Genomic DNA, 17,104 nt, shown 5'->3' on the forward strand with positions numbered 1-17,104 from the left:
TTAGGTAAAGCATTATCCTTCATGGGACAGTAAAGAAATGCAGACTATTGGACACATTGAGAGAAAGAGTAGACCCATTCTGGGGGTGATGCTACGTAATGTAAACAGCTTACTACGTGTTAGAAAAGTGAGATGCCAAGAGAAAGAACCTGAAATGCTAGTATTAAAAACCAATGATATCTAGCAACTGTGTTTTCTAACTCTTTTCTTGTTGTTTTCTCTAAATTAGGCTAAAGAGAAGCAAAAAAACGATTCTCAGGACTCAGCAGTCTACTGGGCCCGGAGGTCTCGGTGTATGTCTTTCCTAAGCATTGGTGTCTGGCTGTGCTTTCTCATTCTGGTACCCCTGTCCATCATCTTGCTTTCTTACATTTTATCGCAAGCTGAATGATGAGCTCTGGAAACATGTGGCTCTCGGCTTTCAAGATCACCTGTTCTGGGTTTCCTCCCTGCTGGATTTATTATCCTGCATGGTCCTTAACCAGTCTGCAAGTTGCCTTCTGCTATCCAGGATTTCTAACTGGAGCCATTGTTGATGAAAAGACAGACTGCAGAAATGATGTCATTTCCTTCCATGTACAGAAGCTCCAGTTCCGCCTCATTGACAAAGTATGGTTTGTTCCATCTAAGATTTTTATCGGGCTTCCAGATGCTGTAATCTTTTGGAACCACGGGATACTAAAGAACAGAAACACCAGCCTGGGTGGATAATTTCCCTTCTGTGTCGTTTTTCTCTCATCAAAAGTTGAAGAGTTGATTCCACAAATTTCGGTGGTTTATTTTTTTTTCACTCTTCAGCCTCCTTTTCTTTGCATGGACAGGCAAAAGGCCAGATTTGATATTGAGACCTGCACTCATCTGCTGTAATGAAAGTACTGTCCACCATACGAGATGGTTGTGAGAACAAATTAAATACGAATTCTACATGGACTCAAAATATCGAAGTGACGCACTGGAAGATAATAATCAGTGAACACCGTGTGTTGAGGTTTATTCTGTTATCTTTATTATTATCTGCAATGCACTTATTGTCCATATCGTTTTTTTACAGGATGCCTGACTGAAATAAATGTTATATTGTCAGGATGTAAATTCCTTCAAAATGGACTAACTAAAATGCAAAAGCTTCCACAGTGTTGATAACTTTATTTTGTGGCCTATAGGAATAAGGACCATCTGATTTATATTTGTACAACAAAGATACAAAACAAAGAGCAAAGAGTCTCTGGATACCTTATAACTATTACTTTTATTTTGGCATTGTCTTTTATGGATAAAAGTCCTTCTGTTACATTTTGTTTGATCAGCAGTTGGATAAAACCTGGCTTTTTTTTTTTTTTGGCTTCTGTATTATTGTGTGCATTGTGTGTAACAGTGCAGGTCAGACACACATTTGGTGCCAAAAATATAACTTGGGCAATTATGTTATAGCTTAAACATGACCTGAAAATAAGCACAAGCAAAACAGAATGTTACATCTCTTGTTAGCCACAAATTGGATATGATCGCAAGAATTTTTCAGTTGCTTCAGTCCCAAAATGGCTCAATATCCTGACCGTAATCCAGCCATAAAAACTGTTTATTTATTTATTTGATTTATATTTATTTATTTATTTGATTTATACCCCGCCCATCTGGCCTGTAAGACCACTCTAAGCGGCTGTTTATGCCATTTGGCCTCTTCCAGTAGAAAGGCATCTCAGGGGCACATCATTTACTAGGCCACAGTTCCTTTTAGATGGATATACTCTTTTGGCAGTATTCATACTTATTTACAAATATAGATTCAACATAGATGTGGAGGTGCTACAGTGGGGTCTCTACTTAAGAACGTCCCTACTTAAGAACAATCCAACTTAAGAACAGCTCCATTTGCTAAAGTTTGCTTCTACTTGAGAACAGAAATCCAAGATAAGAACAGGAAAAAAAAAACTTTCCTGCTCCTTTTTAAACCTTAGGTCATCTTAGGTTAAAAAAAAAAATCTCCCCCTAGTGGTAGAGTACGTATTAACCAGCTTTGCATTAGTTCCTATGGGAACTAATGCTTCAATGTACGAACGCACCTCTACATAACAAAAAAACAGCCAGAACGGATTAATTGGTTTTTAGTCCATTCCTATGGGAAATTTTGCTTCAACTTTAGAACGTTTCAACTTAAGAACACCATTCCAAAACGGATTAAGTTCTTAAGTAGAGGTTCCACTGTAGTTTCTATGGACGGAAAAGAGCAGATACGGATTAAATGGTTTTCAATGCATTCCTATGGGAAATGCAGATTCAACATAAGAACTTTTCAACTTGAGAACCACCTTCCAATACGGATTAAGTTCTTAAGTAGAGACCCCACTGTACTTAAACACTTCAACAGACAGACTGGTGTAAATCTACAAGACTGTAGTTAAACTGTTGTAAATCCATAGAACATCTATGAAGAAGTCACCTCCTGTATGATGCAAACATTAGGCTCCTGTGCGGAAATACATTCTCTGTATGTTGGGTAACTAAGGAAATAGGAAGGATGCAAGATGCGACACACATAAGCTGAATGACTTCTTTAGGCGCCAGAGAAGCAGCTCCTTCTAGAAAAAAGTGCATTCGAAACCTAGTTCCAACAGTCTCCCTCTTTTCCTGACCAATGTACATCAAAGGATAGTAGAATCTGGCAGGGGAGGGGAAGAAAAGAAAGATTCTGTGTGGTAATAGTGACTAAAGACTGAAAGACAGTAATGTTAGAAATGTTGTTGTGTGCCATCATGCTGCACCTGACTTATTGCAATCTGAGGAATTAATCATTTCTAAAAGGTCTTGACATTAACGATTCTACTCAGGCCTTGCAATCTAAAGGGAGCTGGGCAGACCTGGGTTCGAATTCTTCCTCAACAGTGGAACTCAGTGGAAGATTTGGGGGCAGTCACAGTTTCTTTCAGCTTTCACATAAGTCAAGGGTAGCTATGAGGGTAAAAAAAGAGACTATAGGAGAATATCCCCTTGGAAGAAAGGTATAGTAACTGTTGATAACGTATATATTTATAATAGCAAGAATCCTATCCCATGTTGTTGTTAAGTCGTGTCCAACTCTTCATAACCCCATGGACCAGAGCATGCCAGGCCTTCCTGTCTTCCACTGCCTCCTGAAGTTGGATCAAATTCATGTTGGTAGCTTTGATGACACTGTCCATCCATCTCGTTCTCTGCCATCCCCTTCTCCTCTTGCCTTCACTCTTTCCCAAAATCAGGGTCTATTTCAGGGAGATTTCTCTTCCCATGAGATGGCCAAAGTACTGGAGCCTCAGCTTCAGGATCTTCTAGTGAGCACTCAGAGTTGATTTCCTTCAGAACGGATAGTTCTTCTTCGTGGCCTCTGTGAATGCACACTAATGGGTTAAATCTGCACTTGTGCAGAGGCCTCGGAATATTCTAGAGCTTAAAGTAACACTTTTGGCTCCGCCCCCCAGGACCTCATGGTCCGCCCGTCCTAACAGTTACCTCAGTTCCATTTTTTCCGCTGCTGCAGTTAGGTCTCCTGGCTAGAGCTCCGTGAAATTATTGGAAATTCTTGGAAAATATTTGGCTCCTGTTCGATTCTTCATTAAGGAAAGTACAAAGACTTTATTATTTAGGAGGGGAGGTGTGCGTTTTGGCCCTTTGCGAGGGTTTTCCCTCTTTCCCCCTCCCTTCCCCCCCTTCCCCCCCTTGGACTGTTCCCAGGCCTCCAAGGCTTCCTCATCTCCCAGGGTTACTTTTAAAAGCTGCATTGCCTTGGAGAGTCGCACAAAAATCTTTGTGTATGCATCGAAGCGGCCTCTGCGTCTGCAGAACCTGACCTTTTACCTCATATATAACCTAGGGAAAAGAGTAAAGCCTCTAAAACTAAGGCCAAACCCTTAGTTTTATAACCACCAACCCCTCATTCTTCGGCTATTCCTAGCCTGCCACCACAGGCTTCCCCGTCCTTGCTTGTCCTCACTCCTCAGTCTCCTGTTGAGTTTCTTTCCTAGGGCTCTTCGCCTCCATCTTCACCGCCGTCGTCGGTCCTGCTTCCTCCTACTCCGGAATTATCCCTGCAACATCCTCTCCGAAAAACAAGAAGGTGAAAGCGAAGCATTTGGCGCCATCTTTAGAGATTCCCGGTCTCCGAGCCACTCGGGACCGAAGGTCTCACCCCACGGGGCTCGACATTTTCGCCCCAATAAAGCGAAGCATGCGCTTAAAGAGGACTTGCGAAAAGCAAGAAGGCGAAAACGAAGCATTTGGCGCCATCTTTTAGAGATTCCCGGTCTCCGAGCCACTCGGGACCGAAGGTCTCATCCCACGGGGCTCGACATCTTCGCCCCAATGAAGCTAAAGAGCATGCGCCTAAAGAGGACTTGCAACCGCTCAAGCTCTCTAAGAGCTATTTGAGACGTTGGAGGCAGCAAATGCAAAAGCTGTATTATCCGCGTCTGCTATACAGCCTTGCTGCAGAAACTTCATCCTCCGAGTCCTCCTCGTCCTCATCGGAATCCTCCAATGAGAGTTCAACATCGTCGGTACCGTCCTTCCCTGATATCAGGAGGAAGAGGCACCGATTGGTACCGAGGGAACCTCCGTTACTGGAGATGCCCGAACATCGATGGACCTCCCAGGTCCCGATACTCTCGCGGGCTCCGGTACCAAAGAAAGAGATCATCTCCTGATACCAAAAGACATAAGAAGAGATGGTACCATGAAGCCTCCCTGGTACAGGAGGTTAAAACATAGCCTTGGTACCAAGCAGAAGGCTAAAACATGCTGGTACCAGGAGGTCAAAACATGCTGGTACCATGCCTTGGTACCAAGCGGAAGGCTAAAACATGCTGGTACCAGGGGATTAAAACATGCTGGTACCATGCCTTGGTACCAAGCGGAAGGTTAAAACAGGCTGGTACCAGGAGGTTAAAACATGCTGGTACCATGCCTTGGTACCAAGCAGAAGGCTAAAACATGCTGGTACCAGGGGATTAAAACATGCTGGTACCATGCCTTGGTACCAAGCGGAAGGTTAAAACAGGCTGGTACCAGGAGGTTAAAACATGCTGGTACCATGCCTTGGTACCAAGCAGAAGGCTAAAACATGCTGGTACCAGGGGATTAAAACATGCTGGTACCATGCCTTGGTACCAAGCGGAAGGTTAAAACAGGCTGGTACCAAGAGGTTAAAACATGCTGGTACCATGCCTTGGTACCAAGCGGACGGCTAAAAATTGCTGGTACCAGGGGATTAAAACATGCTGGTACCATGCCTTGGTACCAAGGGGAAGGTTAAAACATGCTGGTACCAGGAGGTCAAAACATGCTGGTACCATGCCTTGGTACCAAGAGGAAGGCTAAAACTTGCTGGTACCAGGAGGGTAAAACATGCTGGTACCATGCCACGGTACCAAGCGGAAGACTAAAACAATATATGCCCATAAGAAATGCCTGGTACTGAGGAAGTATTCTTAAGGAAGATACTGAATACTGATGATATGAGGAAGGATACTGAAAAAGAAACCAGAAGTACTTTTTCACTTCTGATGCTCCACTTTCTTCTACTTCCCATGACTCTGACTCTGAATCTTCCGACTCCATGGCACCAGACCATTCCTAACCTGACCCTGCCAGACTCTGATATTTGTGATGGCTTTCCTCCATCCCTCATTTCCGAATTTCATTCATGTTCTAACATGATACAGAGAATCGATAAGGCTCTTGATTTAACAGTACATCAACTTCAAACAGAGTCTGATAAGGTTTATGCAGATATTGATGAGGAATCAGTGCCTTCCCTGTGCTTGTCCCTTATCCCATCTTTATTCTGCTTGCTTCAGTAGACCTGGGAAAAGCCCTTCTCTGTCCCTAAAATGTCCAGGCTTGTAGAAAATCTGTACAAGACCTATGGTACCAATACAGATTTTTAACTAGGCATCCTCCTCCTTATGTGGATGTGGACGCCACACAAGCCAGATCACGCTCGAGATCTACTACCACACCGAGCAGCGAGGAGGTTAGAAAGCTCATCTACATGGCAGCTATGGGCGCCTACCATATCAACCTCTCTAACTGTGCACTACCCTCTCTTCAGGCAGCCCCAGCAGCATTTAATCTGAAAGGGCTTGCTCTCCATTAAGACGCCATGTCCCTCACTCAGCAAGAGAGTGTGATAGCGCATCACATTATCGAGGCCACCTCCAAACAACTCATGACTGGGGTAACCTTGCAAAGACACGATTGGCTAAGGTCAGCCAACATTTCTGATTATGTCAGATTTGGAATAGGGGACTTGCTCTTTGATGGCTCTAGGTTATTCGATCCCTAGATGGCCTTCAAAGAATGAGGAAAACAGCATGGTCGTACAACGTTCAGCCTTATAGATCTCAAAAATTCCCATTGATGCATCAGTACTCTTATAGTGTATACAGACCTTATACTTCTCAACGAAGATATCTCCCTCAACAGTTGGCTCAGTACCACAATCCAATCAACGCGACCATCCCCACCAGTTGACAAAAAAATCCAACAGACACTGTGACTCCCTCCCGCTTACCACCGCTCGATTCTGCGTCACATGTTCAGTATGCTTGCTCCCTTCTTTCTGCATGGACCCACATCACCTCGGATGCCTGGGCTCTTTCCATTGTCACCTATGGGTACACCATAGAGTTTTGGGATACACCGGCTCAGCGGGTGATTTACACTCACTCTTCTACCACTCTATGAGACAAGGTAAAGATCCTTTTTGGAAAATCAGACATATCTCCTGCCACTCCAGGTGGGGGCAGATCACTATGCCCCATTTTAGACCTAAAGGACCTGATTTTTCTTCATCAGCCAGCGCCGTTTTTGCATGGTGACCTTGGAACATATCCTTCCACTAATTCGACAAGGAGATTGGTTTACTTTGATAGACTTGAGTGACGCCTGCTCCCACATATCCATGAGAAGTGATCATTGCGAATACCTCCATTCTCTCTAGGAAGGCCCATTTTAGAGTTCAGCGCCTTGCCATTCAGCTCTCGACGGCGCCTCGAGTATTCACATAGGGGCCGTATTGGAATCTTGGCCGGCAAGAGCTTTTCCTTTCCCAGAATGGCATGGTTTAAATTTGTTCCCTGATATGTTGCTCCCCTCCGTTGTCTTGGATCACAGCCCATCAGGCCCAAAATCTTCGGGGACTCATGATTTCCACCACATCTGTCATAAAGCCCGCGAGGCTCAAGAGGCAGTCCCTCCAGCCCTGGCATCTGCCCTGTTTAACCCCATGAAAAAACACGCCCTACATATGCCTCCAGATTACTTATGAGCTTGCACACCAACCCTGCTGGTAATCAACCCAGAAGACTTGGCCCTGGAAAGACTGTTTGCTCCACTCCTACCTACCTCAAGAATCACGACAGACTCCAGTCTGGTCGGATGGGGACCCCACTGTACCAGTCTTCATATCTACGACACCTGGTCAGTGAAGTAAAACTTTCTCTTTTTAAAAAAATCTGGAATTGCTGGCCATCTTCAAAGCATTTCAGGCGCTCCTAACTCTCAACCTAGGCATGGCTGTCCAAGTTACTACGGATAATGCGACAGCAATGTACTACATCAACAAACAGGGAGGCACCCATTCTCTTCCTCTACTGTACCTGACTGTTCAGTTTTGGGAGTAGTGTCTAGAATTCCACATCTTTCTGTCTGCTGTGCACATCTCTGCCCAGGACTTCACATGGGCAGACCATCTGAGCAGGCGAACATACCAAATACATGAGTGATCTCTGGACCATTGCACATTCATCAGAATCTGCAAGAGATTTTTTTTTTTGTTCCTCCCTGCCATAGATGCCCTTGCAATTGAGGTGAACAGCTAGTGTGCCATCTATCTTGTTTCACGGCCTGGACTAGGGGTAAACTCCCATGGTGCCCTGGAAGGGCTGCTTCATGTACATGTTCCCTCCAATACCTCTCCTACTGTGCATAATAGTGAAGATATGACATGACAATGCCACCGTGATCCTCATAGCCCCATACTGACCCATACGGCTGTGGTTCACAACACTGCTGACAAGGTCGTCAGGCTCCCTGAGACCCCCATCTATTCCTCATCTTCTGACCCAGAATCAAGGGAAAACGTACCGTCCAGGTCTACAAGCTCTTCACCTCATGGCGTGGAGAATTCCTCCTCAATAAACTCCATATTATCACACTCCAGGAAGCCCTCTACCAATCAATTCTATTTCTGCAATTGGCTCGCATTTACCAAAATTACTACTCGCTACCCTAAATGAAGAGGTTTTCCCATGGTACGGCAAACCTTTACCCTCCACGGGGCCAGTCTATACCACAGTGGACTCTTCACACTGTCCTGAGTGCCTCTCGCATTCATCGTTTGAGCCACTGACCACAATTGCTGGACGTTTGTTGACTTTCAAGGTTATTTCTTAGTTGCAGTTACTTCCAGTAGCACTTCAGGTGGATCCTCCCTTCCTACTTTGCCACCTGGACAAAGTTATACTCTTCCCAGATGTCTCCTTCATACCTAAAGTTTCTACTGAGTTTCATGTTCGGCCGCCTATCAGTCTGCCCACTTTCTTTCCTAACTGCCTACAGATGTAGAGAGGTCTCTTCACCTGCTAGATGTTCGCAGAGCATTATCGTTCTATGTTTGCAGGACTGTTTTTTCCCCCGCAAGTCTAATCGCCTGCGCCCGGTGAACGCTCACTTTACCGGAACTTTGGCTACTTCTACAGCTTTTCCTCAAGGGTGTCCCGCTGTCAGACACCTGCACAGCTGACATTTGGCCCACTCCGTCAGCCTTCATCTTTCACTATTGCCTCAATCTGCGGGCCAAGGAGGATGTCATTTTTGGACGCGCGGTCCTGTCTGCTGTTTTGCCGTGACGTCCCTCCTCCTATCAGAGGCAAGCTTGCTAATCACCCATTAGTGTGCATTCACAGAGGCCACGAAGAAGAAAGAAAGGTTACTTACCTGTAACTCTAGTTCTTCGAGTGGTCCTCTGTGAATTCACACGTCCCGCCCGTCCTCCCCTCTTTCCATCACGGCTGTCTCACCTTAGAGCATCAGCGGAATTTGGGGAACTGAGGTAACTGTTAGGACGGGCGGACCATGAGGTCCTGGGGGGCGGAGCCAAAAGTGTTACTTTAAGCTCTAGAATATTCCGAGGCCTCTGCACAAGTGCAGATTTAACCCATTAGTGTGAATTCACAGAGGACCACTCGAAGAACTAGAGTTACAGGTAAGTAACCTTTCTGTTTGTTCTCCTTGCAGTCAAGGGGACTCTCAAGAGTCTCCTCCAGCACCACAATTCCAAAGCATAAATTCTTCAGTGGTCAGCCTTCTTTATGATCCAACTCTCACTTCCATACGTCGCTACTGGAAAAACCATAGCTTTGACTATGGAGACCTTTTCTCCATAATCCAGCACATGTTAGCAATTTGGTCTCTAGTTCCTCTGCCCCTTCGAAATTCAACTTGTACTTCTGGGAGTTCTCAGTCATATACTGCTGAAGTCTACCTTGTAGGATTTTGAGCATAACCTTGCTAGCGTGTGAAATGAGTGCAATTGTATGGTAGTTGGAGCATTCTTTGGCACTGTCCTTCTTTGGGATTGGAATGTAGACTGATCTTTTCCAATCCTCTGGCCAGTGCTGAGTTTTCCAAACTTGCTGCCATATTGAGTGTAGCACTTTAACAGATCATCTTTTAAGATTTTAAATAGTTCAACTGGTATGCCATCCTCATCACTGGCCTTGTTATTAGCCATGCTTTCTAAGGCATGACTAACACTTGACTTCACTCTCCAGGATGTGAGGCTCAAGGTCAGCAACCACACTATCTGGGTTGTCCAGGACATCCATATCTTTCTGGTATAATTCCTCTTTGTATTCTTGCCACCTCTTCTTGATGTCTTCTACTTTTGTTAGGTCCCTATCATTTTTGTCCTTTATCATGTCCATCTTTGCACAAAAGGTTCATTTAATATCTCCAATTTTCTTGAACAGATCTCTGAATTTTCCCTTTCTATTATTTTCCTGTTTCTTTGCACTGTTCATTTAAGAAGGCCCTCTTGTCTTTCCTTGCTATTCTTTGGAAGTCTGCATTCCATTTTCTGTAACTTTCCCTATCTCCCTTGCATTTTGTTTCCCTTCTCTGCTATTTGTAAGGCCTTGTTGTGCAGCCACTTTACTTTCTTGCATTTCCTTTTCTTTGGGATAGTTTTTGTTGCTGCCTCCTGTACAATGTTACGAGCCTCCATCCATAGTTCTTCAGGCACTCTGTCCACCAAATCTAGTTCCTTAAATCTGTTCTTCACTTCCGCTGTGTATTCATAAGGGATTTGGTTTAGATTATACCTGACTAGCCCAGTGGTTTTTCCTACTTTCTTCAGTTTAAGCTTGAGTGTTTATTTTATTTATTTATTTATTTATTTGATTTTTACCCCGCCCCTCTAGACCATGTCTACTCGGGGCGGCTTACAAAATAAAACAAATCAGTATAAAAATATATAAAATCATAAAAATTACAACTACAGTTTCAATTTAAAACAATTAATTTAAAGAGAGGATTACCAAGATGGAATAGCAAAGAAAAAGAAAAAGAGAAATACTTAATTGACTGGAGGGAAGGCCTGCTTGAATAACCAAGTTTTTAACTGGCTTTTAAAAACACCCAGCGAGGGTGCCAGCCGAATTTCTGTTGGAAGGGCGTTCCACAGCCGAGGAGCCACCGCCGAGAAGGCCCGGTTTCTTGTTTTTTCCTTCCGGGCCTCTCTCGGCGTCAGACCCCTCAGCCGCCCCTGCTGGCTATGTCGGGTGATTCGGGTAGATCTGGGTGGGAGAAGACGGTCTGCCAAATATTGAGGTCCCAAACCGTTTAGGGCTTTATAAGTGATCATTAGCACTTTGAAGTCAACGCGGAAACGGATGGGTAACCAGTGCAAAGCAGCCAGGGTGGGGGAGATATGCTGGTGTTTTCTCACCCCACTAAGGAGCCTGGCTGCTGCATTCTGGACCATCTGAAGTTTCCGCGTCAGCCTCAAAGGCAGCCCCACGTAGAGTGCATTACAATGGTCTAATCTCGAGATTACGAGCGCATGGACTAGAGTAGTGAGGGCCCCCCGATCAAGATATGGTCGCAGCTGGGCAATCCGCCATAGATGAAAATAGGCGGAGCGAACCACGGACGCCACCTGGGTTTCCATGGTAAGCGCCGGGTCCAGATGTATTCCCAAGCTGCGGACCTCACTCTTTGCGGCAAGGGTCGTCCCTCCAAAGGAGAGGGAGTCACCTATGCCGCTGACGGAAGGGCCGCCCACCCTCAAGACCTCCGTCTTGTCTGGGTTCAGCCTCAGTCCATTTGACTGCATCCATTCCAGTACAGTGTCCAGGCAGCGCTGCAGGGACCGGACGGCATCCACTGAAGTTGGTGTAAAGGAGATGTAGAGCTGTGTGTCATCAGCGTACTGATGACACGATGCCCCACACCCCCTGATGACCCCGCCCAGCGGCCTCATATAGATATTAAACAGCATTGGGGAGATGATCGACCCCTGTGGAACCCCACAATTGAGATTCCACGGGGCCGAGACTCTCTCCCCAAGCTGTACTCTCTGGGGGCGGTCCTCCAGGAAGGAGCGGAGCCAGGCGAGTGCCAGGCCACCGACTCCCAACTCGGAGAGCCTCCCCAGGAGGATACCGTGGTCGACGGTATCAAAGGCAGCTGAGATGTCGAGGAGGACCAACAAGGACATGTTGCCCCCATCGGCCTCCCTCAACAGGTCATCCAACAGTGCGACCAGTGCCGTCTCTGTACCATAGCGCGGCCTGAAGCCCGACTGAAATGGGTCCAGAGCATTGGTTTCGTCCAAGAGCGCCTGGAGCTGATCTGCCACCACCCTCTCAACCACTTTGCTGAGGAAGGAAACATTGGCGACGGGCCTATAATTGCCAATTTCGTCCGCCGCCAAATTTGGTTTCTTCCTAATGGGCCTAATGAGTGTCTCCTTGAGGGCGAGGGGAACCTTGCCCTCCTGGAGAGACCCATTAATTATTGCAGTGGCCCATTCAGTTGTTACCGGCCTGGCTGCTTTGATTAGCCAGGCCGGGCAAGGGTCGAGAGAAGAGGTGGTGGCCCGACAGCGATCAAGCGCCTTGCCTACCAAATCTGGTGTTACAGGCTGAAAGGAGTCGAGAATAACCGGGCAGGACGGAGCGCTGGACATCTCTGCTCGATCCATTGTATTTAAAAAAGGAGAAAGGTCACGGCGGATGGCCTCCACTTTGGATTTAAAAAACGCTGCAAATTGGTCAGGTGAGATGCTAGTGGGAGGCCCTTCACCCTGACCAATTCCGGATAGATCGCGAACTATACGGAAAAGTTCCGCCTGCTGGTTGGAAGCTTCGCTTATCCGGTCAGCGAGGTAAGATCTTCTAGCAGCCTTTACCTTGGCTAGGTAACGGTTAGTTGCGATCCTGACAGCTATCTTACTATAGTCCGTCGGTTTCTTTCTCCAAGCGCACTCTAGCCGTCTCCTTATTCGCTTCATCGCTCGTAGATCCTGACTATACCAGGGTCCTGGCCGAGCTCTGCTTCTGAGAGGGCGTTTGGGTGCGATCGTGTCAACAGCCCTAGTAGCGGCGGAGAACCAACCATCGACCAGAGCTTCGACAGGAGCGCCAGACAGTTCTGCTGGAATCCCTCTCATGGTATCCTGAAAACCAATTGGATCCAGTAACCTTCGAGGGCGGACCATCAAAATAGATCCATGCTCCCTCCGAGGGGAGAGCGCCATTGTGAGGTTACATTTTATTAGGTAATGGTCTGACCATGACAAGGGGACTGACACAAGGTCAGTCACCATCAGACCACGCTCATTACACTCGGTGGAAAAAACCAAGTCGAGCATATGGCCACCCATGTGCGTGGGGCCGTTGACATGTTGGGATAAGTTCAAGGAAGCCATGGTTTCCAGGAACTCAAGAGCTGGACCGGATACCTCCGCCTCCGCATGGATGTTGAAGTCACCCAGGACCAGAAGTCTCGGGGACTCCAACAGTGCCGCGGAGACGAAGTCCGCCAGCTCCGGTAGGGAGGTGGCTGGGTCACGGGGAGCGCGGTAACCCAGCAAGATCCCAATACCATCCCTAGCCCCAATCCGCACATGAAGGGCCTCCAGACCTGGCTTCACGACCGAGGAGCGCCTAGTAACCTCTAATGATTTTCTATAAACAATGGCAACTCCTCCCCCCCGCCCCTCCAGTCTGCCCTGGTGCTGGACTGCATAACCTGGAGGGCAGGAAAGGGTCAGAGGAACCCCTCCTTCCCCACCCATCCAGGTCTCAGTTATGCACGCCAGGTCTGCATCCTCCTCCAGAATAAGGTCTTGAATAAGCTGGGATTTATTGGATACAGACCTGGCATTCAACAGGACCAGGCTCAGAGTAGAGGGCCAGCTAGACTGCCTACCTCGATACTGGCAGTTGGTCACAGTGTCAGAACAGTGAACAGCCTTCAAACATCTGTTCACTGTTCTTCTAACACGAGTAGGCACTGTGCCAGCGCCGTATCTCCCTCTCCCCGTAATCACACTGATGTTGGAGCCCTCGCTGGGGGGGCAGGCCCTCCTCTCCATGTCAGATAGAAATAAACTAAATACAGTAAGAAAAATAAACAAGTAATAGTTAAGTGAACATTAACATAAAATCAAATAATTAACAATATTTAAAATTAATCAGCTATACAACTAAATAATCAGTGAGATAATAAAAAGGAAAAAAAAGAATATACATATATATACATATATACACACACACATATACATATATATACACATATATATACACACACACATATATATATACGCATACATACACATATACATACATATATACATGCTATAAACAAAATAAGCCCAAATTTCTCCCACACACAATTGAACCTGTCCCACCACACACTGGCCGCAGATCTTCTTTCCCTCAGGGAGGCTGTTGGAGATGGTTTTGAGTTTATGGGGGCGAAGGCCCCAAGCCGAGCAGTCAAAAGCAGAGGCAAAGCAAGCAATAAAATCTGAAGGAGGGGGAGCTGATGGAGAGCTGCTGGAAACATGGCAACGGGGGGACAGTCAGAGAATTCCCCCTTAAGCATTCCAGGGTCCTCTGTTGGAAAGGCACCTCCCTTGGCCATAGGTATTGATGACTCCCAGTTCCAGACAGCCCCCCAGAAAAGTTCGCAAAAGAGTCACCACCACAAGCTGGCACCAGCTTCACTTGTCCTCAGCCAGCCTCTCAGTCCCCGACTCCAAGCTCACCACACCTCCTCCAGCTGGCATCCACAGTCTCTCCAGGGCTTCACCATCCAGGCAGGTGGGGTCCTCTGCACCTCTCCACACTGGGCTCGTCTCCGAGACCCCAGCGCCAGGCCACCAAGACAAAGAGGACCCTTCAGCTCTTCCAACCCTGCAGCAGAAAAGGAAGCTCCCACAACGCCGAGCTCCACCTCACTACAAACAGGTTGGCTGCCTCGGCCCTGATCTTCCGACTCGCACCAGCAACCTCCCACTGCAATGTATGTAATTAAAGAAAATGAATTCCTTCAATTATTGTGCTGGAAAACAATCCTTCTCTTTCCAGGCAACTCACTGCACTCCAGACTGCCTGCCTGTTTCCATAACGGCTGCAGCCGCGGCGGCGTTGTTGTTGTTCTTCTTACTCCCAGTGATAGTGGAACAGCAACAATTGTAAAGTTTGTTATTGTTGCAGCAGAGATAAAATAAAAAGCAGCTGCAAGAGAGGGGAGGCATGGAACCTAAAATAAACAAAACAAAAAAAAAGCAGAGAGAAAGAAACCAGAGAGAAGAAGAAAAAGAAAAACGCCAACCCAGCAGGAGGAAAAACACAGCGTCCTGCTATCGGGTCGCCATCTTGGTAATTAGTTTCCAGGCTAAATCACAGGCAGCTGTAAGAAGCTGATGATCAGAGCCACAATCAGCTCCAGGTCTTGTTTTTGCTGACTGTATAGAGCTTCTCCATTTTTGGCTACAGAAAACATAATTAATCTGATTTCGGTATTGCCCATCACCTCTACTAGACATATTTTAATCTTCTCCTCTTTCTCCTTTGATCCCTCTTTCTTTCCTTCCATTATTTTCAACCCCTTATTTTCTTTTGTCTTCCCTACTTCTATAACTTTCTCTTGTTCCGATGTCTCTAGCTGAGAAGACGGCTCACTCTGCTCTTTCTCCTTTGGATCTACTGCTCCTTCATAAAATCATAAATCAAAATGGAGACTTAAGCCAAGAAATTAGAAGATTGAAACTTGGAAGGGCCGCAGTGAAGGAACTAGGAATCATTCTTAAGTTTAAGTATGTGTCAGTGGGGGAGGCATAGTGGGCAATCAAACCCCCAACCTCTGGCTCCACTTCTGGCTCACTGAGCTATACAGCCAGCTCATTAATTGATAAGAATTGCAGCGAATTGGAAATGACTTGATGCTGCTTAGTGACAATTAATAATTTTAAAAAATATATTTACAGCCAAGCTTCCTTCTAGTTTGGACAAAGCAAAAAGACACAAAAGCACCACTTAGGGAGTGGAGAGTCAGTGTGACAGGTAGTGTTTTGGGAGGCAGCAACATGGAATGTGTGTCTTCCTAAATTATAGTTTTGGAAGAGGTAGCCATCCTGGCAAGCATATCAGGCAAAACCCAGAGTAACAAAACAAACCAAGACAAAAACATGTGGCATCTTAAAGACCTAATTCTTATATTTAAATGTAAATAGTTTCGTTCAAATAGTCTTTAAGGTGCCATATGCTTTTGCCTTTTAGCCTTTTGTTTCTGATCATGGGGCGTTCTTGGCAAAGATACTGGAGTGGCTTGCCATTTCCTACTCCAGGTGGATTGCGTTTAGTCGGAACTCTCCACTATGTCCTGTCCGTCTTGGGTGTCCCTGCACGGCATAGCCCATAGCTTCTCTGAGTTACTCAAGCCCCTTCGCCACGACAAGGCAGCAATCCATGAAGGAGTACAAGCGGGATTCCGAAGAGGCAGAGGAACTCGAGACCAAATTGCTAACCTGCGCTGGATTATGGAGAAAGCCAGAGAGTTCCAGAAAAATATCTACTTCTGCTTCATTGACTATGCGAAAGCCTTTGACTGTGTGGACCACAGCAAACTATGGCAAGTTCTTAAAGAAATGGGAGTGCCTGACCACCTTATCTGTCTCCTGAGAAACCTATATGTGGGACAGGAAGCAACAGTCAGAACTGGTCATGGAACAACTGAGTGGTTCAAAATTGGGAAAGGAGTACGGCAAGGCTGTATACTGTCCCCCAGCTTATTTAACTTGTATGCAGAATACATCATGCGGAAGGCTGGACTGGAAGAAGCCCAAGCCGGAATTAAGATTGCCGGAAGAAATATCAACAACCTCCGATATGCAGATGATACCACTCTGATGGCAGAAAGTGAGGAGGAATTGAAGAACCTTGTAATGAGAGTGAAAGAGGAGAGTGCAAAAAACGGTCTGAAACTCAACATCAAAAAAACTAAGATCATGGCCACTGGTCCCATCACCTCCTGGGAAATAGAAGGGGAAGATATGGAGGCAGTGTCAAATTTTATCTTCCTGGGCTCCATGATCACTGCAGATGGAGACAGCAGCCCCGAAATTAAAAGACGCCTTCTTCTTGGGAGGAAAGCGATGACAAATCTTGACAGCATCTTGAAAAGCAGAGACATCACCTTGCCAACAAAAGTCCGAATAGTCAAAGCTATGGTTTTTCCTGTCATGATGTATGGAAGTGAGAGCTGGACCATAAAGAAAGCAGACCGCCGAAGAATTGATGCCTTTGAATTGTGGTGCTGGAGGAGGCTCTTGAGAATCCCCTGGACTGCAAGGAGAACAAACCTATCAGTTCTAAAGGAAATCAACCCTGAGTGCTCACTGGAAGGACAGATCCTGAAGCTGAGGCTCCAGTACTTTGGCCATCTAATGAGAAGAAAAGACTCCCTGGAAAAGACCCTGATGTTAGGAAGGTGTGACGGCAAGAGGAGAAGGGGACGACCGAGGATGAGATGGTTGGACAGTGTCTGCGAAGCAACCAAC

General features: G+C 46.3%; 1 long non-coding RNA gene across 1 annotated transcript; it reads right to left on the minus strand.

Annotated features, from left to right (window-relative positions):
* Positions 1 to 5,521: 5,521 nt before the first annotated feature.
* LOC144583402 (uncharacterized) lies at positions 5,522 to 9,221 on the minus strand. Its single transcript, XR_013537161.1, has 2 exons — positions 6,959 to 9,221; positions 5,522 to 6,373 (listed from the first exon to the last, which is right to left on the minus strand). It is a non-coding gene; the product is annotated as an uncharacterized LOC144583402 (long non-coding RNA).
* Between the last annotated feature and the right edge of the window lie 7,883 nt (positions 9,222 to 17,104).

Source organism: Pogona vitticeps, chromosome 6, assembly GCF_051106095.1.
Source record: "Pogona vitticeps strain Pit_001003342236 chromosome 6, PviZW2.1, whole genome shotgun sequence".
NCBI classification, from domain to species: domain Eukaryota; kingdom Metazoa; phylum Chordata; class Lepidosauria; order Squamata; family Agamidae; genus Pogona; species Pogona vitticeps.